A 26,305-nucleotide genomic window follows, 5' to 3' on the forward strand; every position below is an offset into this window, starting at 1 on the left:
TCTGTCAATTCAACCGGAGCTTGTTCTAAGATGTGTCGCTCCTTTCTCTGTGGTTGAGGTTCAAACGCAGGGGTTGTCTCTACAGCTGCAGTCCATGGATCTTCCTCCTTTGCCTTTAATTGGAGTGACTGTGATGGTATTATCTCCTCTGGCATGCCTACAATTTGCCTGATTTTGCTTCTGGGGTAAAGCGACAGTGTGTTTTGCCTTAAGTTCACACACCGCACAGGTACCTTTCCATCATACACGGTAGATAATGTCCTGGCTACTAAGAACCCTGATGGTAAATTCTCCACAGTAGCTGAATCTAATTGTACTTCAACCCCCTCCAACTGGATGCAAGCTCAGACAGGTAGAGAGAGCACACTTTGACCAGGTAGTAAGTTGAGACTGGCGGCAGCCGGAATTATCACTTTTCCCAGCACTTTTCTGTCACAGGAGGCCTCTTGTGTCTGGGCCGTCCTGATCAACGGCTAAAACACTCTCCTTTGTGGTGTATGCCGGCTCTACTGTTTCAGGAACACGTTCAGAGATTTGTTAATAAGAAGACTTCCAAACACCAGGAGAACATTCATTCCCAGTGTGACGGTATGTCCATGTGTGGGGTCGCCTGTGGTTAACACCACTCCCTTGCAGCCCAGGTCTTGCTGCAGACCTTAATTTGCATCCATGCCACCCATGTGATCGGTATAGGTAGTCCATTGGCGGCCATAAACTTTATCACTGGCCCCCACTCAGGCCTCATGGCTTAGGGGAAGTGACTTTTAAAGCACGTTTCAGGCATCGTGGTTATTTGAGAGCCCTTATCTACCAGGCAGCGTATGGCTCACCCATCCATTTCGGGCCAATACTAATGGGTACACTGACACTAAATTGGTGGGACTATTGGCTCTTCTTTCGTGATGTTTGGGCTCCGGGCAGTGTCCCCCAGCCTCGGAGCCTCCTAGTTTAATGGATGGCGCTGTAGTGTCCACCCCTCTTGTGGGCAGACCCGGACCACATGTCCCAGTTCTTCACAGTGGTAACAAGTTGGAGGCTCTTCCCGACGAGATACTCTTCTACCCTGTCGCTGTTCTGAGAATGTTCTGCCTCCAGATGTACTTAACGAGGTCACCTTCCTTTTAGTATTGGTCAGATCTTCTCTCATGAATTGGATCTCCTTCCGTAACTCTTCTACCCATCCTGGTTCAGTAATTACCTTCACGGCCACCTCCCCGCTTCGTACCTTCGCTGCTGGGATTGTCACCCGTTGCTCCTGTTCACGTGCGTGCCTCAATTCACACCTCTGCAAAGGTCATGCAAGGGTTCATGCACAAGCGCTCCCTTAGGGCCTGTTTTAGCAGTACATTCCTCATCCTGGTCACTAACTGGTCACGTAACACCACGTCAGTCGATCCTACTCCCAAAACATCTTTTCTTACTAGGGCAGTGTGAATTTCTTGCAATACATTCATATACTGTGTCACAGTCTCCCCCTCTCTTTGAACCTGACTAAATAGCTGCATGCGTAACTCCTCTACATCTGTGGGATCCCCGTGCATCTCCTTCAGTATCTTCAACATTTTGTCAAGGGAAACCAATATACTAAACCAGCACCTACCCAAAGGAATAGTGATGAGTGGTGGTGCACAGATGTATCTAAGAGGTAAAACAGTGACCCCCGGAAGAAGGCACTGTGCCGAAACACGCGTTGGGGTGGGAGAAGCCACGGCCTTTTAAGGTAAACCTCTCAGGCACCTTTATTCCTTTTTTTACAATTGCTCTGCTTTTTTCACTTGTGGTGTTTCACCTTCTGGGGTTAATTGTGACCATCTTTGTGCTGCTCTACATGGGTATTATTGTATTTCTGCCTGTCACATAGGATCCTTTTTTACATTAATATACTTTTGTTTTACTACTTACTCTTGGATCTTCAGGTTAGCACAATGAAGTTGCACTTTAGGTATTTGTCCTGACTGGCTTGCCTTTTCTTTTTGTACCGTAGCCCTTTTAGTTGTCTGTACCACTGTCATCCTTGTTTTTATCATGTATTTGAATGTAATTTTTGATCTCTTAATAAATTTTGTTACTTTGCATGAGCTGTGCTTTTTCCTTTTTTGATTTAACATTTTGTCAAGGGTATCCGGCTCCCGGGGGGCCGCAACATAACCAAATCCCTTGCCTCTCCCTCTAAAGCCATAATCATGGCGACCTCTGCCTGTAAGATAGGAACCATGGGGTGCATTCTCATCATTCCTTTTATACGCTCAGTCCAGCTCCATAAGATGGTGTTATTCCCATTAAATTTCGGTAGGTTAATTAACATTGCCCCCAGAGAGATACTGGTCCTAGGGCCTTCCGAAGACACTGTCTTTTATCAAGACCAAAGTCAGTGCAGCCGTCTACCAGGAAATTTTAGAGCACTTCATGCTTCCCTCTGCCGACAAGCTTATTGGAGATGGAAATTTCATTCTTCAGCATGACTTGGCACCTGCCCACACTGCCAAAAGTACCAATTCCTGGTTTAAAAACAACAATATCACTGTGCTTCATTGGCCAGCAAACTTGTCTGACCTTAACCACATAGAGATTCCAAGTATTGGGTGCATTTACTGAACATACATTTCAGTAGGCCAACATTTCAGATTTTAAAATCATTTTTCAAGCTGGTGTTATAAAGTATTCTAATTATTTGAGATAATGACTTTTGGATTTTCATTGGCTGTAAGCCATAATCATCAACATTAACAAAAATAAACAATTGAAATAGATCACTCTGTTTGTAATGACTCTATCTAATATATGAGCTTCACTTTTTGAATTGAAGAACTGAAATAAAACTTTTTGATGATATTCTAATTTTGTGAGATGCACCTGTATTAAGAGAAGCATAACATAGTAACATAGTAACATAGTTTTGAGGGCTGAAGGAAGACCTTATGTCCATCTAGTTCAGCCTATTTTAGTGCAGCTGTCCTGCGTTGTTGATCCTGGGGAAGGAAAAAAAACCCATAGAGTAGAAGCCAATTTTCTCCATAGGGAAAAAAATTCCTTCCCTTAAGCTGGGTCAACCATCTACCTATAATATGCTGTTATTCATAACCTTCTATACTGTTACTCACAAGAAAAGCATCCATTCCTTTCTTAAATTCATTCAGTGAGTTGGCCATCACCACTTCCTCAGGAAGAAAATTCCAGAGCCTCACTGCTCTTACCATGAAGAACCCTCTTCTATGCTGGTGCAGAAATTGTCTTTCCTCCAATCGAAGAGAATGCCCCCTTGTTCTTGTCACAGTCCTTGGTACAAACAGTTCATTGGAGAGATCTCTGTATTGCCCTCTGATATACTTGTACTTAAATATTAAGTCTCCCCTAAGTCTTCTCTATTCTAGAGTTATTAGACCTAATTGTGATAACCTTTCTGGGTATTGTAGTGAACCAACTCCATTTATCATTTTAGTAGCCCACCTTTGAACCCTTTCAAGTTCAGTAATGTCTTTCTTGAGCACCGGTGTCCAAAATAGCACACAATACTCCAAGTGTGGTCTGACGAGTGATTTGTACAGAGGGAGAATTATGTTTTCATCTCATGTCCCCAGACCTCTTCTAATGCATCCCATGACCCTATCTGCTTTGGTGGCAGCTGCCTGACACTGGGCACTCCAATTTAGCTTCTTATTGACTAAGATGCCTAAGTCTTTTTCCTTGTCTGATTTCCCCAGCAGTTTCCCATTTAGTAAGTAATTATAGCATCTGTTTCTCCTTCCCATGTGCATAACCTTACACTTATCTGTGTTAAACCTCATTTGCCATTTTTCAGCCCAATTCTCCAATTTACTCAAATCTGTCTGTAGTTGCAAACTTTCCTCCTTTGTGTTAACTACCTTACATAGTTTTGTATCATCTGCAAATACTGATATTTTACTGTGTAAGCCATCCACTAGATCATTAATAAATATATTAAATAGTAGGGGCCCAATACAGAACCCTGTGGTACCCCACTAGTAACCCTGGCCCAATCTGAGTATGCCCCATTTATAACCACTCTTTGTTTTCTATCACTAAGCCAGCTACCTACCCATCTACACACATTTTCCCCTAGCCAAAGCTTTCTCAACTTACTTACCAATCTTTTATGTGGGACAGTGTCAAATGCTTTAGAGAAGTCGAGATAAATGACATCCAGTGACTCTCCTTGGTCCATTTGAGAGCTTACATCCTCATAGAAGCTGATCAGGTTAGTTTGACAGGAGCGATCCTTCATAAATCCATGTTGATATGGTGTTAAACATTTATTAACATTGAGATATTCCATAATAGTATCCCTTAGAAACCCTTCAAAAATTTTACCCACAACAGATGTTAAGCTTACCGGCCTATAGTTTCCAGGTTCCCTTTTACACCCCTTTTTGAATATTGGACCACATTTGCTTGCCGCCAATCAAAAGGAACAGACCCTGTTTCTATAGAGTCGTTAAATATAAGGAATAGAGGCCTGTCTATCACATTACTTAACTCCCTTAATACCCGAGGGTGAATGCAATCAGGGCCTGGTCAATTTTAATCTTAAAGGCGGTTCTGCACTTCTTCCTGGGTTAGGCAGGTAATACTTAATGGGAAGTTTACATTATCACTCTGCATTTCCCCTGGCAAATCCTTTTCCTGTGTGAACACTGTTGAGAAAAAAGTATTTAAAATATTTGCTTTTCCCACATCGCTCTCTATGATTTCACCCTCATTGTTCTTTAAAGGGCCGACACCATCAATTTTAATCTTTTTACTGTTTATATAATTAAAGAATAGTTTGGGGTTTGTTTTACTTTCTTAGCAATGAGTCTCTCAGTTTCCACTTTTGCTAAATGTATTTGTTTTTTACACATTTTATTTTTTTCTCTATAACTTTTTAATGCTTCTTCATTGCCTTCTTGTTTTAGTTTCCTAAATGCCTTGTTCTTGTTATTTATTGCCCTTTTTACATCCTTATTTAGCCACATTGGTGTTCCCCTGTTCCTAGCCATTTTATTTCTGTACGGTATGGCTAGCTCGCAGTGGGTAAAACTGATTTAAATATTTCCCATTTATTTTCTGTGCTCCTATTTTTGAGGACATGGTCTCAATCAATTCGGCGAAGGTCCTCTCTAAGCTGATCAAACTTTGCTTTCCTGAAATTCAGCGTTTTTGTAACCCCCTTCCAGGGCACCTTACTGAAGGACAAGTGGAATTGTATTATATTGTGGTCACTGTTCCCTAGGTGCCCATCGACTCGTACTTCTGTTATTCTATCTGGCCTGTTGCTTAAAATTAAGTCCAGAAGGGCTGTCCCTCTAGTTGGGCCCTGCACAAGTTGTGACAGATAATTATCCTTGGTCACTGACAGAAATTGGTTTCCTTTCTGAGATACGCAGGTTTCAGTTTCCCAGTCTATAGAGTCTAGATCATGTGAAGTAATTATCCCCTCTACTGCTCCTTGGTCAGACCTCATCTGGAATACTGATTCCAGTTCTGGGCACCACATTTTAAAAAGACTTTGAAAAACTGGAGCAAGATTAAAGGAAAGCTACCAAGATGGTAAGCGGACTGCAAAGTATGTCGTACAAGGAACGGTAAAAGGAGCTGGGAATATTTAGCTTGCAAATAAGAGGGGACTTAATAGCTGTCTACAAATATCTGAAGGGGTGTCACAGTGGAGAGGGATCATTATTATCCTAATTTACACATTGAAACATGAGAAGAAATTAAATGAATCTGAAAGGAAGAAGATACAGATTAGATAGAAAAAATTTGGGACAGTTAGGGTGATCAATGAGTGTTCCTCGCTGCCATGAGAAGTGGTGAGTTCTCCTTCAATGGAAGTCTTTATACAGGAGCTGGACAGCCATCAGTCTGAGATGGTTTAGTGAATCCTGCATTGAGCAGGTGATTTGACACGTTGACCCTTGAGGTCCCTTCCAACTCTAACATTTTATGATTCCATGAACTTGCTTAACTGTTCACATTAATAGTAATTTTGACCAGGGGTGCCCAAATTTTTACATGCCACTAGAGATGAGCGACTTTGCCTTTTTTTGGGTAGAGTCGGGTTTCATGAAACCCGACTTTCTCAAAAGTCGGGTCGAGCGAAATCGGCCGATTATCGTGAAAAGTCGAAGGCCGACTGAAACACGAAACCCAATATAAGTCAATGGGGAACCAAGGGCGGCAGGGAGTGGAGGACAGTAAACACACCTACAGTGCCCATTTTAATGCCAAAAACATCAATTCTTATTACTTAAGCTTGTTAACCTTAATTTACTTTATAATAATAGTTAGGTATTGAAAACTGGGGATTATTTGGCTAAAGTTGTGGGGGGGTAGGGCTGGGGCCAGATTTTCGTTGAACCCGGGCCAAAGAGTGTCAATGGGCTCCTTAAACACATGCCACAATTCATGATCCTCTGATACGGCAGAGAAATAGCGGTATAGTACAATGAAAAATACTTCACTTTTTACATCCCATGACTGATATCCATTGTAAATTCTCCAATAGCTCCAAAAACGGACAGTATATTACTCCATACAGTATTATGGCCACCGCATAGTGCGCTATACAGAGTAATGAGGCCCATGTATTTCTCCATACAGAATCATTAGTCCCATATAATGTTTGAAACAGTATATGATGAGCTCCACATAATGCTACAGTACAGTATATGTTGGTCCCCATGGAGGAAGCTCCACTGTGTTATGGGCCCAAATAATGGTCCATATATAATGGGCCCCATTTCTATTGCTCCAGTGCATAATGGGCCCTGTAAATGCTGCTCCAGTGTCTGATGTCCACCTTTGGAATGCTCCAGTGTATGGTGGGCCTCATATATCATTCTCTAGAGTATAGTGCTCCCCAAAAATAGCTGTCCCAACATTGAAAACAATTAAATAAGTCTCCTCACTAGGGAATCCCTGTACTAGCCTGGACTCCTCATCCTCCCCATCTACCATCTCACTGCACTTGGACTGTTTAGGCAGAGGGTGTACAGACGTGATGTCATCGCGCTCTCTGACCAGAATGTCAATGTCAGGAAACATGGAAGACGTCACGGCGGTGGAGCAGGGAGAGGTAAGTGTTTCAACTTTGCAAGTGCTGTGATCCTGAGCAAGCAGGGGGGCCCACTTGTTGGCGATGGCACTGGCATAGGGCACATCATAGTACGCCGGTGTGTCTGACGGCGGGTGTGCACCCGCACCGTCAGAGGCACTTGATTCTACTATGAGGGACCTTGTGCCAGTACCGTTGCCAAAGAGTGTGCCCACCCACCTGTCCAGGGCAACGGCACTAGCACAGGTGCGTGCGACAGGTGGTGACCCCGACCCTGTGGGGGGAGGCAGCCCAGTGAGGGAGGTGAAAAAATTGGCATATGTTGATGTTGGACATTCAGCAGCTGCAAATGGAGTAATTGGAGAAGTCCGTGGAAGAGGAGGACAATAGCAAGCCATTTTTCTGGCAACCTACGTGTCAGCAGGGGAGGGTGGGACAAAATCCATTGAAACCCATGCATGGTTCATTTTAATGAAGGTTAGATCATCAACATTTTGGGTCGACAGGTGGGTCCTTTTTCCTGTCAGGATTGATCCAGCAACACTGAGGACTCATTCAGATAAAACACTAGCAGCAGGGCAATCGAGCTCCTGTGAGGCATATTGTGCCAATTCAGGCCAGGTGTCAAGTTTACTGGCCCAATAGTCAAAGGGGAATGACCGGTGAGGGAGAACGTCGATATGGGAGGAGTAGTTTGCTACCATAGTTGACAACTGCTGACTCCTGTCACTTTCGATCGATGCAGTATTACCAGTCGTGTGAGCGGTACTTGAAAAATCAGTCCACAACATGGTCATGAAACCCCTGTGTCCAACGCCACTTTGGCTGTGTGCACCACGAACACCTCTTCCATGTTGCTCCTTACGGCTCGTTGGAAAAACATCACCGCCGCTGTGTGCTGGGAATGCCTCAAACAAACGGTATACCAGAGTTGCTTGTTTGTTAGCCATTATTAGCTCTAGGTTCTCCTGTGGCATGATGTTTTGGAATTTGCCTTTATAGCGTGGATCCAGGATGCTGGCCAACCAGTAGTCGTCATCGTTCATCATTTTGACAATGCAGGGGTCCCTTTTTAGGATGTGCAAGGTATAATCTGACATGTGGGCCAATGTTCCAGGTGTCAATGATGCACTGTGATTGCTGGATGGAGGAGCACTTTCTGGCAAATCCACATCCCTCCAGTCACGCACAAACCCTGTACCTGACTTTGCCACGCCAACATTTTTTCTTGCCCCCTGAGAAGCATCCTCCTCCCCAAAATAATCATCCCCATCATCCTCCTCCTCTTCCTTTTCTTCCTCCACCTCGTCCACGAGACTTCCCTGACCAGACTATAGCTGACTGTCATCAAGGCTTCCCTCCTCCTCTTCCTCCTCGGCTGCAGACGCCTGCCCCTTAATGTGCGTCAAAGTTTGCATGAGCAGACGCATAAGTGGGATGCTCATGCTTATGATAGCATCGTCTGCGCTTAACAGCCGTGTGCATTCCTCAAAACACTGAAGGACTTACAGAGGTTTTTCAGCTTCGACCACTGCACACCAGACAACTCCATGTCTGCCTGCAAACTGCCTGCCCATGTATCCTCCCACAAATGAATTACAGCCTGCCTCTCTTCGCACAGCCTCTGAACCATGTGCAGGGTGGAGTTCCACCTTGTTGCAACGTCGATAATTAGGCGGTGCTTGGGAAGGTGGAGCAATCGCTGCAGCTTCTGCATATGACTGGAGTGTACGGGCGACCGGCGGATGTGTGAGCACAGTCTTCACACCTTATGGAGCAAGGCTGTTAACTCCGGATAATTATTGAGGAAGCACTGCACCACCAGGTTCAAGGTGTGAGCCAGGCAAGGTATGTGTCGGAGTTTTGAAGGGGCTATGGCTGCCACAAAATTCCAGCGGTTATCACTAACTACCTTGCCTGCCTCAAGATGTAGACTGCCCAGCCATGACTCAGTTTGTCACTGCAAGTAGTCGGCCACTACTTCCGCGGTGTGTCTGTTGTCGCCCAAACACATCATCTTCAACACAGCCTGCTGATGCTTACCACTAGCTGTTCAATAGTGGGACACCAAGTGTGCAACACTGGCAGCTGCGGATGGAGTGCTCGTGCGACTGTGCTCTGTGGACGAGCTTTCACTTCTGGAGGAGGAAGAGGGTCGAATGCCTACAGCCAACTGTTTCCTATACCGTGAGCTAGGCAGCACTGTTGTGAGTTCATTTTTCCCTTCACCATTGAGGTCTGATGAACTCCCTCCTCTGGTGAAGGAAGGTAGTGAGGCTGATTACCAAACACATGGGCAGCTAGATGATGACTGGGTGGCTGGAATTGAGGACTGGATATAAGGCTGCCGACGCCCTTCTTCCTGGCTGGTGATTTTCCTGCTGGATTCTTGGAGACCAGTCTGATTCCTGCATCTCAAAGCTAAGTTTTTCTGCTCTGCTTTGTACTCTTCAGTTTTGTTTTTGTTTTGCCTTGTTTTTTGGGAGTTCTGACATCCCCGGCCGGGGGTGAGCTGAACTCCATTTTTGTCTCTGATCTGTTGATATTTTGCTCTGTCTTCAGAATATACCTGAGTGCTGATATAGTCTTTTGAAGCCTAGTGACTTCAGGGCCTGTTTTTCCTATCAGTCGGTTGGCTCATTTTGATAGGGTTTTTGCGGATGGCAGACAGCAGCTTTCCTATCCTGTCCTATGTAGTTAGCTTGGGCCCCATCACTTGCTCAACCTATCTTTCTATCTGTGTTAGTGTTTTCATCTTGCTTCACCGTCATTATATGTTGGGGGCTGCCTATTGCTTTGGGGTCTGTTCTGGGGCAGTTTAGTTTTTCCCCTTTCTGTCTTTAGGCTATATAGTTCTACGGCTGTGATCGAGGGGTCTAGGGCACCGTAGGAACCCCCCACGGCTATTGCTAGTTGTTGTGGATAGGTTCAGGGGTCTGCAATCCGATAGCTGCCAACCTCTCTGGTTTTTCTGGACTTAGCTGGTATTTTGTTTTTTCCTCCTTTGGTGACTCATCATAACACAGCACTGTCCCACCGCTGCTGTCCCCTGTGGACCCTGCATCCACCACATTAACCCAGTGTGCAGTGATGGACACGTAACGGCCCTGGCCATGCCTACTGGACCATGCATCTGTTGTGAGGTGCACCTTTCCACTCACTGATTGCTTGAGTGCATGGACAATGCAGTCTTTCACATGCACGTGGAGGGCTGGGATGGCTTTTCTCGAAAAGAAGCGCTGACTGGGTAACTCATAGCGTGGTACTGCGTAGACCATGAGCTCGCGGAAAGCTTTGCTTTCAACCAACCGGTAGAGCATCATCTCTAAAGAGATTAGTTTGGCAATGTGGGCGTTCAAAGCCAGTGTACGCGGATGAGAGGATGAGTACTTTCTTGTCCTTCTCAGAGTCTCTGGTAGGGTGAGCTGGACTTGAGAGCTGCATATGGTGGAACTAGCGGTGCACATGGCGGACTGAGAGAGGGTTGGTGATGGTGTTGGTGGCGTTGCTGATGGCCTAGATTCAGTCTTTTGTAGCAATAACATTGTGATTCCATGACTGCTTTGCTCTTGCGACGACACCTCGACATTTGCTGCTGGTGGTGTGCTAACTGGTGGACTTACAGTGGGGGAAGTGATGTAGCATTGCTGACTACCTTCATTCGGAGCAGGTGCACGGTTTGGTAGTCCATCCACACTTGCAAGTGCATGGTGGTTAAATGTCTAAGCATGCAACTGGTATTCAAATTTCTCAGATTTTTCCCTCGGCTAAAGATCTTTGCGCACTTCATACAGATAACTTTTGCCTGATCATTAGGATTTTGTTCAAAAAAGTGCCACACTGCACTCTTCCTACTATGGAAGACATTTTGAGACCTTGCACGCTGTGCTAATTTGACCATATGGCCAAGCTATTCTGCAACTCTTTTGGCTTTTGTAACACGTTTTTGGACTGCTACGGTTCTTCCAGATAACAGCTGTTGCGATGTCGTTGCCTGCTGCGGATCCTCCTCCTCCTCTTCTGAGCTATTGGCAGCAGCACCCTCTTCCCCCAATGGATGCCAATCTGGGTCAACAACTGGGTCATCCATCACCTCCTCTTCAATTTCATGTGCACCTTCCTCTGTGTCACCGTGTAAGGTGGTATAGTATGTGGGAAGGGGCACCTGCGTTTCATCAGGGTCTGATTCTGCCTCAGTACACTGCAAGGACAATGTAGTGCTCTGAGTGAATGTACCAGCAGAAAAATCTAGCAGAGGCTGTGCATCAATGCACTCCATGTCAGATTCAACTTGGACTGGGGAATTCACGATTTGACTTGTTAACCCAGGTATGGTATGTGAAAAGAGCTCCATGGAGTAATCGGTAGTGTGGCCTGCCACATCCTTCACTTTTGGTAGGGGTGAAGGACACAAGGAAAGGTGTTGTTCCTGACCAGGAGCCTCCAATGACGACTCAGTGCTTTTATTTTTTGAAAGTTCAGAAAAGGAGGCGAGAGAGCTGGAGGCTGTGTCAGCAATGTAAGCCAAAACTTGTTCCTGAAGCTCCGGCTTTAAAAGTGATTTACCTGCTCCCAGAAAAGAGAGCCTTCGAGGCCTTGTGGAGCCAGATGATGATGCAGGCTCAACACCTCCTGCCTTACGTGCTATTGTGCTTTTGCCACTACCAACAGATTCAACACCACCACCACTATCGGAACCAGCTGGCAACCCCTGCCCACTTCCATAGCGTCTTCTACCATACTTGCTCATTTTTGTGAAAATGTACCCAAATTACCACCAGCTATATGGTACTGTAAAAGAAGGTAGCAGGTGTATCTACTATTGTTGAGAATTTGAATCTCAGTAGAGATTTGAGGACGCAGAACTATTGTCTCTGGCCCAGTAGAGATTACACCTCAATGTAACAGGCTGAAATTGGATGGTGAATGACAAGGTGGAGGGTGTCTATAGGATTGGTGAGAATTTGAATCTCACTATAGATTTGAGGACACAGAACTATTGTCTCTGGCCCAGTAGAGATTACACCTCAATGTAACAGGCTGAAATTGGATGGTGAATGACAAGTGGAGGGTGTCTATAGGATTGGTGAGAATTTGGATCTCACTAGAGATTTGAGGATGCTGACAATGATGCTCTCAGTCCAAGTATGGACGCAGGCAGCCTAATAAGCAGGACTGCTGCACAATGCGCACACAAAAGGGTGGAAAAATGAACACTTGGTAACTGTGCAGAAAAGGGGAAGAAAAGTATTTTTGCTTTTAAAAAAGCAGTTTGCACAGCAGTGTGCAAACAGCAATGCAGATCAGGGAGCCTTATAAGGCAACCTAATAACCAACAGAGCTGATGCACAAAAATAGAGCCTCCCCTGTCACTGCACACAAAGTGTTGTGTTGTAAGTGGAAATCGCTAACAGCAGAAGCTGTTTTTTTGGTTCTTCTTCCCTGCCTAAAGCTCTCCCTACAGAATCATCATGAGCAGCAGCTCTCCCTATGCTAAGATCGGCATAAGTAAGATGGCGGTCGGCGTTCACGCCCTTTTATAACCCCTGTGACACCACACAAAGCCAGCCAATCACTTGCATGCCCTTCTCATGGTGGTGACCGATGCCTGTGTCATCGCGTTGCCCACAGTGTGCGTCCTCCATCATTGGCTGAAAAAGGGCACTGGAAGCATCTTTTGAAACGCGACTTTGGTGCTCTGGTCGCCGACCTCGTGGCCGACCTCACGCTATGGTCGGATTTCGTTTCATGAAACCCGACTTCAGCGAAAGTCGGTGACTTTTGAATATGACCGATCCGTTTCGCTCAACTCTACATGCCACTGTATGTAGGTGATCATACTGTATATAGGGGCTATATAGGAGCTCAACCTTCATATAGGGAACTTTGGGGGGCTCATACTTTATATAGGCACTATAGGAGACATCACACTGTATATAGGGGGCTATATTAGGGTTCAGCCTGAGTGCAAGGAGCACTGTGTTATACATAGCACTGTACATAAGTGAATAAACTTATGTGGCACTGTCATTTTCCATCTACAGATGTGCATCAGAGTGCCTCAGTCAGATGTGTAGCTAGGGGTTCAGCTTCAGGGGGGGCGAAAAATCTGAGAGGGCCCCTAACCGGTAACCTTGATTACAACTCAGGTGGCGCACTCTAGTCGCAGGTATAGGAGAACCTCAGCAGACGACTGCGCTGTAACTGAAAAAATCTCTATACAAAGGCTAATACTGATATTACCGCCATATGGTGACCTCATAGTGGTAGATACCAGTCCCTGCAAATATACAAGAGTTTACAGTTACAGATAATAACTTACCGGTGATGTTCTTTCTGATAATCGTTCACTTTTACATCTTACTCAGATGGACATGATGACATCTCCAGCCACGACTCGTCTGCAGAGATTACAACAAAGACACAGCTGACTTTCACATTTCCAGCCCAGTACCCTTCTATTCCCAACCTGCACAAACTCCTCAACCCAATACTGAGCCGCTACCTCTGTATGTGTCCCTATTATTGCACCTGCTGTGTGGTGCAAAAGCTGGGATCCTCTTAGGCTAGGTTCAGATTTGCGGATGACAGAGCTGCGGAGGGCTGCATAGTTCTTCAGGGAAGCTCCGCCCACTATCGCACCTCCTCTGTTCAGCTCCGCCTACATCTGCATGCGGCCTGCGTACCTATCTTTAACATTGGGTACGCAGGCCATGCGGATGTATGCAGATGTGTCTGCATGCGTCATTTTGATGCTGCCGCAACCTGCGTCGAAAGCAACATGTTGCATTTTGTTGCAGTTGCCGCAATGTCAAAACGACGCATGCAGACGCATCTGCATACATCCGCATGGCCTGCGTACCCAATGTTAAAGATAGGTACGCAGGCCGCATGCAGATGTAGGCGGAGCTGAACGAAGTAGGTGTGGCCATGGGCGGAACATTTTAGAACCTTCACCACTTTAGGGGCTAAATCTAGAGAAAATTGACAAATAGAAAATAGACTTAAACAGTTCAAGAAATATTCAAAATGCAGATTGTCAGTAATATGGTAGTGCTGTTTCTTATTTCCAAGTTTATGACGGCCTATTATGAAAATTCACCTGGAATGCATTAATGATTCTTTTAATTAATGCAACCTTTATTAAATGTATATTTAATAAAAAGCTTTAATTAACCAATATATTTCTAATATTTTTTTCCTCTACCGTGTACAGTATATCATTTTGCACATACCCTTTACCTTTTTCTTGTTTTTTATATTATTTAATAGATGGTACAAAAAGATTATTCTTTTTTTCACAGATATTTCTGCATAATGTGCTAAATGTAAAAATATTCTCATTTAACCCTGTACACTGCGTTAGAGTCTTAAGAATATGTTTGTTCAGAAGCCAAACCTTTGATCTTTGTGAACTGTCATATTATATAAACTGACAGTCTCTGTTTTTTTTAACTAAAAAAAACATATTTAGTTGCATTTTGCTTCAGAACCATAACTAAAATTCTCCTATATAAATAATCTTAAAGCATGGATAACTAGCAAATTGCTTAAATTTGCTGATGATAGAAAGTTGGCTAGAAATATAAAAGAAGAGGAAAACTAGCACTGAAAAGCATATTCCAAATTTCAAATTATACTGAGAGAACCATTATATTATAAATTACAGTATATAATTTGAAAATTTGTTTGGGAGTAAAATCCCCAAAACTATATTATTTAAAGGGAATCTGGCAGCAGTTATTTGCTATGTAATTATGTAAGGGTTGAGACCCCAATTAAAGGTATATGCTACTTACTAGGCTGTGTGTAGCTGTTTCATTATAATCAGTGTTTTATCAGCAGATTTACTCTAGACGACTAAGTGTCTCATGCCATGTAGTCCTTCTGCTCTTTGTAATCCCGCTCCCACCACTGATTGGCAGCTTTCTGTCAAGTGCACACAAAAAGCAGCCAATCAGTGGTGTGCAGGGGCGTAATGATCATGGTCACATAGGGAGTAACCATCACGTCAGCTGGATTTGCATCCTAGGAGGTACATTCAGCTGAAGAGTATTTAAGCACGGGGACCCTACTGCTTACAGTCACTGGCAAATCAGAGGCCAGCAGCTGATGTCAGTGTGCCAAGCATTAGCATCTCATAGCAGTGATGTCATGCGTCGCCACAACAGGCACGCCAACATCAGAGGAAGGCTTCTAATTGGCTGGTGACTTCTATTTCAATGCAGAGAGCGTCCCCTCACCCCAGACACACTGCTATCACGCTTAGGTAATTATACCTTTTTCATTGCCTTTTTTGGGGTTACATTTGCTGCTTTCCCATGGCGTCACTAGGGCTCATAATATAAGGTGCCTGTGTTATTTCACACGGCTTTATGGGTTGATTTTTGTTACCATGGGATATGCAACCCTTATACACAGTGCTTGAGGTATACCAGTCTGTATTATACCATTTTTAGATATACGGTCCATGTCTGGGTATGAAGTTTATGTAATTGTGATGGAATATGCTGTGATGTGTCTATTTACACACAACAACCTGTTATGAATTTTGATCAGTGATTGTTGGCATTTTTTTCATCACATATCAAATTGTTATGAGATTGGAATATTTTGCATTTTTTGCCTTGGACTGTTGTTTGGTATTTCTCTTTCTGCATTTATTGACGGTGATGTCTTAGCGTCTCCTAGACGGCATTATGCTTTTGTAATTTTAAGAATTTTTGCAATAAAAATTGTTTTTATGATATTTGGGATCTCTTATTTGTCCCATATAGATAGTTATGGGATTTGTATAGAACACTTGAGTGAAGTGCCCTGTGTATTAGTTTTGGACTTTGTTTGATTGAGGATATATCAATGTCAGCATAAACTATCCATCAACATTTCAGTGAAATTAAACGCTATGGCAAAAGACCAAGTAGGGCAACACTGCTGACACAGAGACATAAAAAGCTAGACTGCAGTTTATTAAAATGTGTGTGAGTAAGCCAAAATCCTTCTGGGAAAGTGTCTTGTGGACAGATGAGATCAAGATAAAGCTTTTTAGTAAAGCACATCATTCTAATATTTTATCAAAAATGGAAAAGAGGCCTACAAAGAAAAGAAAACATTACCTATATTCAAATATGGTGGAGGTTCAGATGTTTTGGGGTTGCTTTGATGCCTCTAGTGCTGGTTGTTTTGACTGTGTGCATAACCAGGAGGATAGCGTGCACTCTAGTCCAGTAGCAGGTGTAATGGACCGGTAGGTCCTATTACCAATAATCTAATTCACCGCACACTCAAAGGGGTTTCATGCAAATAAGTGTCCATTTTATTATGTACAAAATATGTGGGAGCCAAACAAGAATATATAAATAATGATATAAATAAACTGGAGAAGTGGGCAGCAACTAACAGAATGGTTTTTAACAGGGAAAAATGCAAAGAACTACATCTGGGCAATAAAAATGAAAAAAGCATATACAGAATGGGAGGAATAGGGCTAAGCAACAGCACATGTGAAAAAGACTTGGGTATACTAATAGATCACAGACTGAATATGAGTCAACAGTGTGATGCAGCAGCAAAAAAGGCAAATGCAATTCTAGGATGTATTAACAGAAGCATACAGTCTAGATCACGTGAAGTCATTATTTCCCTCTACTCCTCTTTGGTCAGACCTCATCTGGAATATTGTGTCCAGTTTTGGGCACCACATTTTAAAAAAGACATCAACAAACTGGAGCAAGTTCAGAAAAGAGCAACCAGAATGGTGACCGGTCTGCAAACCCTGTCTTATGAGGAAAGGTTGCAGGATTTGGGAATGTTTAGTTTGCAAAAGAGAAGACTGAGAGGAGACTTAATAGCTGTCTACAAATATCTAAAGGGCTGTCACATTGTAGAAGGATCAACTTTATTCTCATTTGCACAAGGAAAGACTAGAAGCAATGGGATGAAACTGAATGGGAGGAGACACAGATTAGATATTAGAAAAAACTTTTTGACAGTTAGAGTGATCAATGAATGGAACAAGCTGCCACGAGAAGTGGTGAGTTCTCCTTCAATGGAAGTCTTCAAACAGAGGCTGGACAGACATCTGACTGGGATGATTTAGCGAATCCTGCTTTGAGCAGGGGGTTGGACCAGATTGCCCAGGAGGTCCCTTCCAACTCTGCGATTCTATGATTCTATAGCAATGACGCCATTGCAGCCAGGCGCGGGAGCGCCGCTTTATAGCACTATAACAACAGCCATCTTTCTTGGGCTATTTTCTTGGGAGTTCTATTCTTCCCTGTGCACCTTATTCAAAGATCCGACTCTGGATTCAGAGATAAAGTGATAAAGGCTCGGACTGAGCTGAAACGTCGTAGTATTTATATCGCTTCTACTTGATGCTATATATTCTTGTTTGGCTCCCACATATTTTGTACATAATAAAATGGACACTTATTTGCATGAAACCCCTTTGAGTGTGCGGTGAATTAGATTATTATTGACTGTGTGCATGGCATCATGAAATCTGAAGATTGCCAAAGGATTTTGGGTCTCAATGTAGTTCCCAGTGCCAAAAAACTGGATTTGTATCCTAGGTCATGGGTCTTCCAGCTGGACAATGACCCCAAATTTACTTCAAGAAGAACCCAGAAATGGATGGATCAAAGCTCTAAAGAAGTTCTGAAGTTGATAGCAATCAGTCTGCATCTAAATACCATTGAACACCAGTGGAGAGATCTTGAAATTGTTGTTGGAAGAAGGCATTCTTCAAATATGAGAGACCAGGAACAGTTTGCATAAGAGTGGTCCAAAACAGTTGATAGGTGTAAGAAGCTTGTTGATGGTTATAGGAAGCAATTGATTGCAGTTATTTATTCCAAATGGTGCAGAACCAAATATTAAGTTGAGGGTGTCAACAATTTTGTCCAGCCCATTCTAAGAGTTTTGTGTGAAATTGTGTCCAATTTGCCTTTTATTCTCTGTTTTTTTGTGTTGTTCCAATACACACAAAGGAAATAAACATTTGTATAACAAAATATGTGTACTTGCAATAATTCATTTTCTGGGACTATTTTAAGGGTACCAGCACTTTTGGTCATGACTGCATATACCAGTATGGACCGAGGATGGGAGACATATATACCAGGATGGGGCACATAAATACAAATATGGGAGACATATGTACCAGGATTGGGGACATACAGCTCTGGCAAAAATTGAGAGAACACTTTCAAATGTTCAGTTTGTCTGATCTTTCTCTTCATATGTATATTTTTGAGTAAAATATAAATTGTTCTTTTAGTCTACAAACTTCTGACAACATGTTACCGAACTTCCAAGCAATAAAAATAGTTGTTTTACTGAAAAGGAGAAATGGTCGAAATGAAAAAAAAACGGCTTTCAGACCTCAAATAACATAAAGAAAACATGTTCATAATCATTTAGAAACAACAATACTAATGTTGTAACTCAGGAGGAGTTCAAAAATCAATATTTTGTGGAATAACCATGATTTTTAAAAACAGCTTTCGTCTTGGCATGCTTGCCACCAGTCTTTCACACTGCTTCTGGCTCAAAAATTTACGTAGTTCTTCTTTGTATGATGGCTTGTGACTATCCATCATCCTCTTGATTACATTCTAGAGATTTTAAATTGGGTTCAATTCTGGAGATTGGGCTGCCCATGACAGGGTTTTGATGTGGTGGTCTCTTAATTTTTGCCAGAGCTGTATATACCAGGAATTGGCTCAGGATGCAGGACATACATTAGTACAGGAAGGGGAACATTACTACACAGTAAAAGAGGGGAGCAAACAGGTATGTCTTTATAGGATTTAGAACGCTGAAAGGGTACATACATCTGACCAACATGCAAGGGGGCCAGATCCAAATTTTACACCAGGGTCCATCGGAATCTAGTAACGCCACTGCTGCTGAGATTGAGGTTATACAGAGCTCAGCATTTGAGCACTGCTATATCTGCAGCAGATAAAACAGTGATTGGCATCAAAATGACAGCATGCAGACCAACAAGTGACACATCGGTAACATCAGGGTACTAGCTCCTGCTTTATTCTTAGATTACATGGTGAAAACTTCAATATCTCCACCTTGTTCATAAAAAAGTTTAGTAGGGAAACTAATTGATTTGCCACGCGCTGTGGCCCTTTTATCATTAGCCACATTCCCTACTCCAAGGTGCAGAGGTTGGTCCGGGGCTTTAAGCTTTCCCCCGTGAAACCTTGGTGACAGTCCTGACAGCTCCGGATCCGTCACGGAGTAGGTAGGCCTGGTCCGGGTCTTCTCCTTACACCTTTATAAAGTTCTAAGACAGCAGCAGAAGTAGAACTAAATAAAAAGGACCCTTTAAAGTTTTATATACAAAGAATCAATAATTAATAGTTAAAAATGGTGCAGGTCTTGGAAATGATTTTGACCATCGTAACGTGAAGTTTTTATGCAAAGGGGTTTTGGGTGGGATTTGGTTTCAACCATTACTTCAAGACATATGAATATCCAAAAAATAAGGAAAAAAGCAGCACACTCTGTTTACCACATCATAAAAAACCTAAGTCCTTTATTTCAGAAAATCATACATGGACAAGGTTTATGAGGGCAGGATAAGTGCAGGCATGCTGGCAAGAAACAGGACTGAATATATTGCACATAAGAGTTATGGAAACTGTAACATACACGTGAGTGTTTGAATAGAGTAAGTTATGACAATGTAGACAGGGCATCATATAATACACTGATGTTAATAAAAAAAGAGAGAAAATTAAAAAATATAAAGATTTACAAAATCTCAAAAATCTAAAGGTAGAGCATGATGCATATCATGACTATTTGTGGTCTGTATAACATTGGAATAAACAAGAGCACAAACAGAAAGAAAATCTTTGAATAGTGATCATTCTGTATTACAACTAAATGATCAACCCTATTAAGAATCCAACGAGGGTGTTCCAAGTAACCGAAAACACAACAGACTATAGTAAATTTTTCCTCCTCAAAATAACTATAAAAACCTACTAATCAACATCACGCCAAGTAAACATCATGATCTCATAAATAAAAATACATACGGTAATTAAAATGGTGATAAGACAAAGGGCTAAACATCTGACTGTCCAGTAAAATATCCCAATGTGTAAGGGGAATGAACCGAAACAATTTAAATCTGCATAGCGTAATCACAGCCAAATAGCAAACAAATTGTTAGGAAGAATTAATACATTTGCCAGATCCCCCATAATCTTTAGAAGGTCTAATAGCACAAATATAAAGTGAATCATTCCCTGAGTGATAACTGGTCATCACAATGGACAACATGGGACAGACCTGTCATTAAACTGGAGCAGGGCAGGGAGACGCTTACTGGGGGCTTGCATTGGACTATCAGTTTTCCCCCTATAGTTTTCGCCAACTTTTCAAACTATACACTCTCTGAAGCGCTATGGCTTTTCAGAGTAAAATATGCCTGATTACAATCACCTAGCCAACCTCTGGTGCACCATGATTGAGGCATTAGCCAAGTGTATTTTATAAGCATGGCCAGCAGGACTGGCACTTATGTCAGGAAAGGTAAGGGCAGACCAAATGTACTCCATGCGTGTTTCACAGTTAGCTCGCCGAGCATTGCCTCCTGAGAAAGCTAAATGCGAAACGGGCCTAGTACCACATGTACTACTCCTGCTGCACGTGCTCTCAGGTTACTATTTTCTGAATTAGAGGAGTCATCCTGGCTTGAGGCAACCACCTTACAAACGGGCACTTATGTGACCCCATGTATGCGACATTTGCTGTCAGATGCCGACTCGGCTCCTTTGATTTCTCTCAGTTCACTCCTATTATGAGAAGACAAATGCGTTTATTCAGCATGTGACAAGTTTTTTTAAGTAACGCCATTTTATAGTGAACTGTCTGCTGGACACTTGTTTAATGAAAAATTAGATTTTCCTGTGGTTGAATTCTTGTTAATGAGAATTTTCTAGTCTAAACTTTAGCTTTGATCCTTAGACTTTTGTTGAGTTGTGCTCATTTGTTACAACACGGTCTTAAATTAATTTGTTAGAAAAATTACTTTTTTGGGGTGTGCAAAATAACAAATTTTGTATGCAATCAATGGCCCACATTTGTGGTAGCATTTTGTAGTAAGGTGTCTCATAGAAAGTGTTGAGTCTGATTGGAAACTCAAGGTTTTCTGACAAATCTGTTGGGGTATACTCATTTATGTTGAGCTCTGTATATTAAGCACAGTGAATTATTTACTGTATGTTTGTGCTATTATCCCTTCTGATGATTATGGGGGATCTAGCTCATGTAACAAATCTTCAAAAAATTTTGTAAGAAAGATGGATTAGCTGGCCATCACAGGGGATCTTGATAGCACAATTTTTAGTCCTGTGTCATATTGTTCTATGTATTCAAAGATTTTTTTATGTTTTTTTATGTTTTTTATTTGGTGTGTGTTCTTTGATTTGAGATTGTTCTTGTGTTGTTGATATGCTTTCTGCATTTAATCTGGTACATTTGTGAGCACATACAGTACCACAGAGCGCCTACTGAAATATGTGTAGCTGTGTAACCTTTGACTAGGTCCCATTAACGCAGAACTAGATGTTCTTTAAGGAAAGCTTTTGATGTCATGTAAGTGGAATTTCTGAGTATTGTAACCATGCTTCACATATTCTCATCTGATATTTGGAACATCTTGACTAATCAAAGGACAAAAAAGATTATTCACCTCGAGGCATGCAACTTGCTCTATTACACTGAATAGCACAACCATAGGCTGGAAATGTTACCACAATAGCAAGAATTGTCCCTGGTAGTAATCTCAGCACAGACAGTGGAAACATATGTTTCATTTACTAACCATGTGTGACAGCGCAATACATTTCCTTCAAGTGGACTAATAATTGGAATAGCAGTTGGAAGAAAAAGGCTAAATGAACCCTAGGGTCTGCCTGTCTCTAATTTAATATGCTATGAAGTTTTACTTAGCGGTCGTAACCAGTGGGCTCACCCTTTTAAGGTATCCCTGTGTAATATATCCTTATATTACTAGTGTCGTGCCCCGCAAGGTCATCTCAGCCTTTCAAACCTTAATTGGGTAATAATACCTATATTCATGTATGAAATTATATCTTTAAAGTGGTTTAGGACCCTAAATATGAAAGGAAACACAAAGACTAAGCTATTATTTCAAACTTTTAGACTGTAGGCAAAAGTCCATTATATATATTTATTATTATTGCTATTATTTTTAATAATAATAATAATAATAATAATAATAATAAAGTGCTATCACATTACCATGATCATATTCAATTTTTTATTTATTTATTTAGTTATTTATTTTATTCTTGATCCTTAATTATCTACTATATAATCGTCTAATTCTGTCTGTCCGTCTGTTTGTAACGGAAATCCCGCGTCACTGATTGGTCGCACCAGGCCGGGCGCGACCAATTAGCGACAGGCATAGTCTGGCCGCGAATTGGCGCTGAATTCAAACGACGCACGCCACCGCTACCTCCGGGAGATCTGCGGCGCTAAGCCGCTGATCTCCCAACGGTTGCCGCGGTTCATGTCCTGCCGAATGGAGTTGCCGCAATCAGCGATATTGGCGCTGTGAGGTAGCGCTGTCATTCATGGTTGGGGGACACTCGCTTGGCAGCAAATAAATCACATCCGGTACGGGTTTTCCATAAAACCATATCAGTCCATGAGGTTTATTATTCAGCATAAACCAATGGAAGCACCACAAAGTTCATATCAGCATAGCTTCCATTATATAGGCTATTCAGCCTCATCATTATCGCACCCGTCAGGGTTCCTTATGCGGGTTCACCATCGCATATGTTAGTTCCCTCCAGGGAGCTCTCAGGCACACATCGCCAATGCTCACACAGCCGCTCCACAGGCTATTAGCCAGGAGATCCTTCTCCTCACGGGACCTTCCAAACTGGACCAATCAGGTCCCAGTATTCACCCCTTGTGACCTACCCTGGCCACCTTATATGGTCCAAAGCCACGCCCACTGGATCACATGGCTATGACCTCATCACAGGTCCTTCACACACTTACAAAGCCTTTTACTATAGGCGCTTTCAGACACACCCCTGGGTGGATTTGTAGGTAACCAGAACCAGCCCATCTCTCCAGTTACCTGAAGACTTCTCCCTTACACTTAGAAACAACACCTCAGCAATGATACTGCTGATCACACATACACAAGTCTCCATCTCAAAGCCACCCACTTTGAGATACTTAACTATCCTTCAGGATTCTGCCACTCATCCGTTCTCTTGGGACATCCACACAGCACCCCCTAGTGGACACAGTGGTCATTACACCACAGCGCAGAATTTAAAGGGGATCTGTCACCCCATTTTTGGCTTATCAGCTGCTGCCACCGCTATCAGGGGCTTATCTACAGCATTCTGTAATGCTGTAGATAAGCCCCTGATGAAATCTGAAAGATAAGAAAAAATAATTCGATTATACTCACCCCGGCGTTTGGTCCGGTCCGATGGGTGTCGCGGTCCGGTCCGGCGCCTTCCATCTTCATACGTTGACATCCTCCTCCTTGCTTCTCCCTCAGCTCCTGCGCATGCATACTTTATCGGCCGTGTTGAGGGCAGAGCAGAGTACTGCAGTGCACAGGCACTGGACTTCTCTGACCTTTCAGGGCACCTACGCAGTGCAGTACTTTACTCTTGTTAGGGATGGCGGAACGCTAAATATTAAAGAATAGAAAGTGCGTTCGCTGCCCGGGGTCCACCGTGCAGTAGGTGTTAAAACCGCTGCTAGACAATGGCAGACACGCTATTTGGCGGTATAGCACATGCGGGTTATAATGTCACCAGATGTGCGCTGGGCGTACTCTGTTGATTCACAGAGTTGCTAAAGGCAGGAACATAAATGCAGAGCCTGTTGACCTCACAGGAATCAGCGGAGTGCACGCACGGTATGTGGTCACAGGACTAAACCCAAGACTCAGGGCGATGTCCGTCTAGACCTACCGTGTGTGCGGCGTCGCTACCGCGGACGCCAACAAGTGCTGCTACAGCAGCATGGCGACTGAGCCAGCTGCAATGCGACAGTGCCCAAGAGGGGCGCACTGTCGGACGCTAGTACTGTGGAGGATGTGCCGTGTGGCCAGTAACTTGCCACTGACTGGCGCTGACTCTATAACTAGATCCCTATACGCACTCGCAATATCAGAGAGAGAGGAATCTTAATGAGTCATTTGCAGTCCATACATCCATCACCATTCACACAGTAGCAATTAGATTCTATACTAGTGCATGGCCGAGCGGCTATGGAAACCTTTTATAGCCAGGACCTTCCGGAAGCTTCCAGATCTCTGAGAGGGACCAATCAGATCTGGAGAAGGACCTGGACATGTGGCTCCCGATCTCCAGTGGGAGATCATCATGTGAGCATGCTCAGTAGAGCTACGGAGGGACTTAGCCTTTGGAGTGATTTGCTGCTGAGCAGCCTGCATTGCCATTGCTGACCCAAAGGTGGCAGCAATAGCCAACCCCACAGAGCAGGTCTGGGCAGAGCGTCTGGGAAGCCGGGATTGCTGAGCAATGTCCTCTGTGGTTGAAAGATAATGGGAGACCGCAGAATGTAAGGCTCTGGATTCCTGTTGAACCACTGCAGGAACCAGACACCCAACAACTCTGCCCTCAACAGGGCAGATAAAGTACGTGTGCGCAGGAGCCAAGGGAGAAGCAAGGAGGAGGACATCATCGTATGAAGATGGGAAGCGCTGGGCTGGACAGTGACACCTGCCCCCTGGTGAGTATAATCTAATGTATTTTTCAGGTTTCATTGGGGGCTTATCTACAGCATTACAGAATGCTGCAGATAAGCCCCTGATGGCGGTGGCCCCAGCCCATGGGGTGAGAGATTCCCTTTAAATAAAGTACATACATATTCTAGAATACCCGATGCGTTAGAATCGGGCCACCATCTAGTATTTTATATAGCCTGATAAATTAGGTATTAAGAAACAGATACAACAAAGCAATTATGAAGATTTCAGAAATCTAAGTCTGTATGGTAGTTAGGAGTAGTGATGAACGAGTATACTCGTTGCTCGGGTTTTCCGGAGCATGCTCGGGTGTCCTCCAAGTATCTTGGTGTGCTCAGAGATTTAGTTTTCGTCGTCTCAGCTGCATGATTTACGACTGCTAGACAGCTTGAATACATGTGTGGAATGCCTGTTTGTTAGGGAATTCCCATATGTATTCAGCTTGTCTATAAGTTGCAAATCATGTAGCTGAGACGACGAAAACTAAATCTCCGAGCACACCAAAATACTCGGAGGACACCCGAGCATGCTCGGGAAAACCCGAGCAACGCGTATACTCGCTCATCACTAGTTAGGAGTACACTGCCTGTCAAATTAATTGGTGTAGTGTCAGCTTGGCCAACCAGAGGAAATTTTTACCCTCCATCTAAACAGAACTTGTGTATGTTCTTTCTGCTCTATCAAAAGCTTTATTGCTACTGTTTCACACAAAGGACATACTATTTATAAGGACTAATAGGTTATTTGTGAATTAATCATAAGAAGAGAACCCTAATATCTCCAAAGTCAGCTTTGAATGGACTTTTCCTTTGCTGGACCTTTGGGTACTTTGTTGATATGGATCTCTAAGGTTACTTTCCCGCAATTAGTTTTAGGTGAATTTTTTATGCAGAACAGTCCATCTACCAATGTGATAGTGAGTGATTATTGCTTGCTAATTATGTAGTTTGTGGTTACTGTAACTGTTTGCTGCCCCAATGACTGTAAGCGAGCGCCTGCAGGGAGAATATAACTTCATTTTCTGCCTGTAGTTGCTGCTCCGGTAAACCGGCTTGGCATGATTTAAATGCTAAATGGAAAATGTTCTTTTATAAGCAGAAATTATTTAAGCATAGTGTGATGACACAGCATTTTTTCTTAGCTATGCCAGACGTAAATTCTATAGTCCCAGGATCAAAGACTACTGCCTGAATTATTGACTCTTCTTGTAGGTTGAATTAATATTTGTAAATTGATGAATGGTTATTATTTACCTCTTATTTCAGCACCTTTATTGTACTGTTAACTTGCAAACAGAAACCCAATGTCACTGAACAATCATGTTTGCTAATATGTTGATTATACATTATACCAGGCCATGCAGTTTGCTGTGAATGATGTCTTGAAGAACAGTTGAGATCTATATAAAGAGACTTTGTCTCTGTTCCAATAGACTCTTCAGG

At 43.0% G+C, this 26,305-nt stretch overlaps 1 long non-coding RNA gene across 1 annotated transcript in view; it reads right to left on the minus strand.

Annotated features, from left to right (window-relative positions):
• LOC141089023 (uncharacterized) overlaps positions 1 to 26,305 on the minus strand; it is a 183,627-nt gene that overhangs the window by 109,169 nt on the left and 48,153 nt on the right. Inside the window, exon 2 of the long non-coding RNA XR_012232143.1 lies at positions 13,377 to 13,455. This is a non-coding gene — a long non-coding RNA (uncharacterized lncRNA). The remainder of the gene's footprint in view (positions 1 to 13,376; positions 13,456 to 26,305) is intronic.

Source organism: Dendrobates tinctorius, unplaced genomic scaffold (assembly GCF_039654945.1).
Source record: "Dendrobates tinctorius isolate UK_male_01 unplaced genomic scaffold, ASM3965494v1 ptg000043l, whole genome shotgun sequence".
In the NCBI taxonomy this organism is placed as follows: Eukaryota; Metazoa; Chordata; class Amphibia; order Anura; family Dendrobatidae; genus Dendrobates; species Dendrobates tinctorius.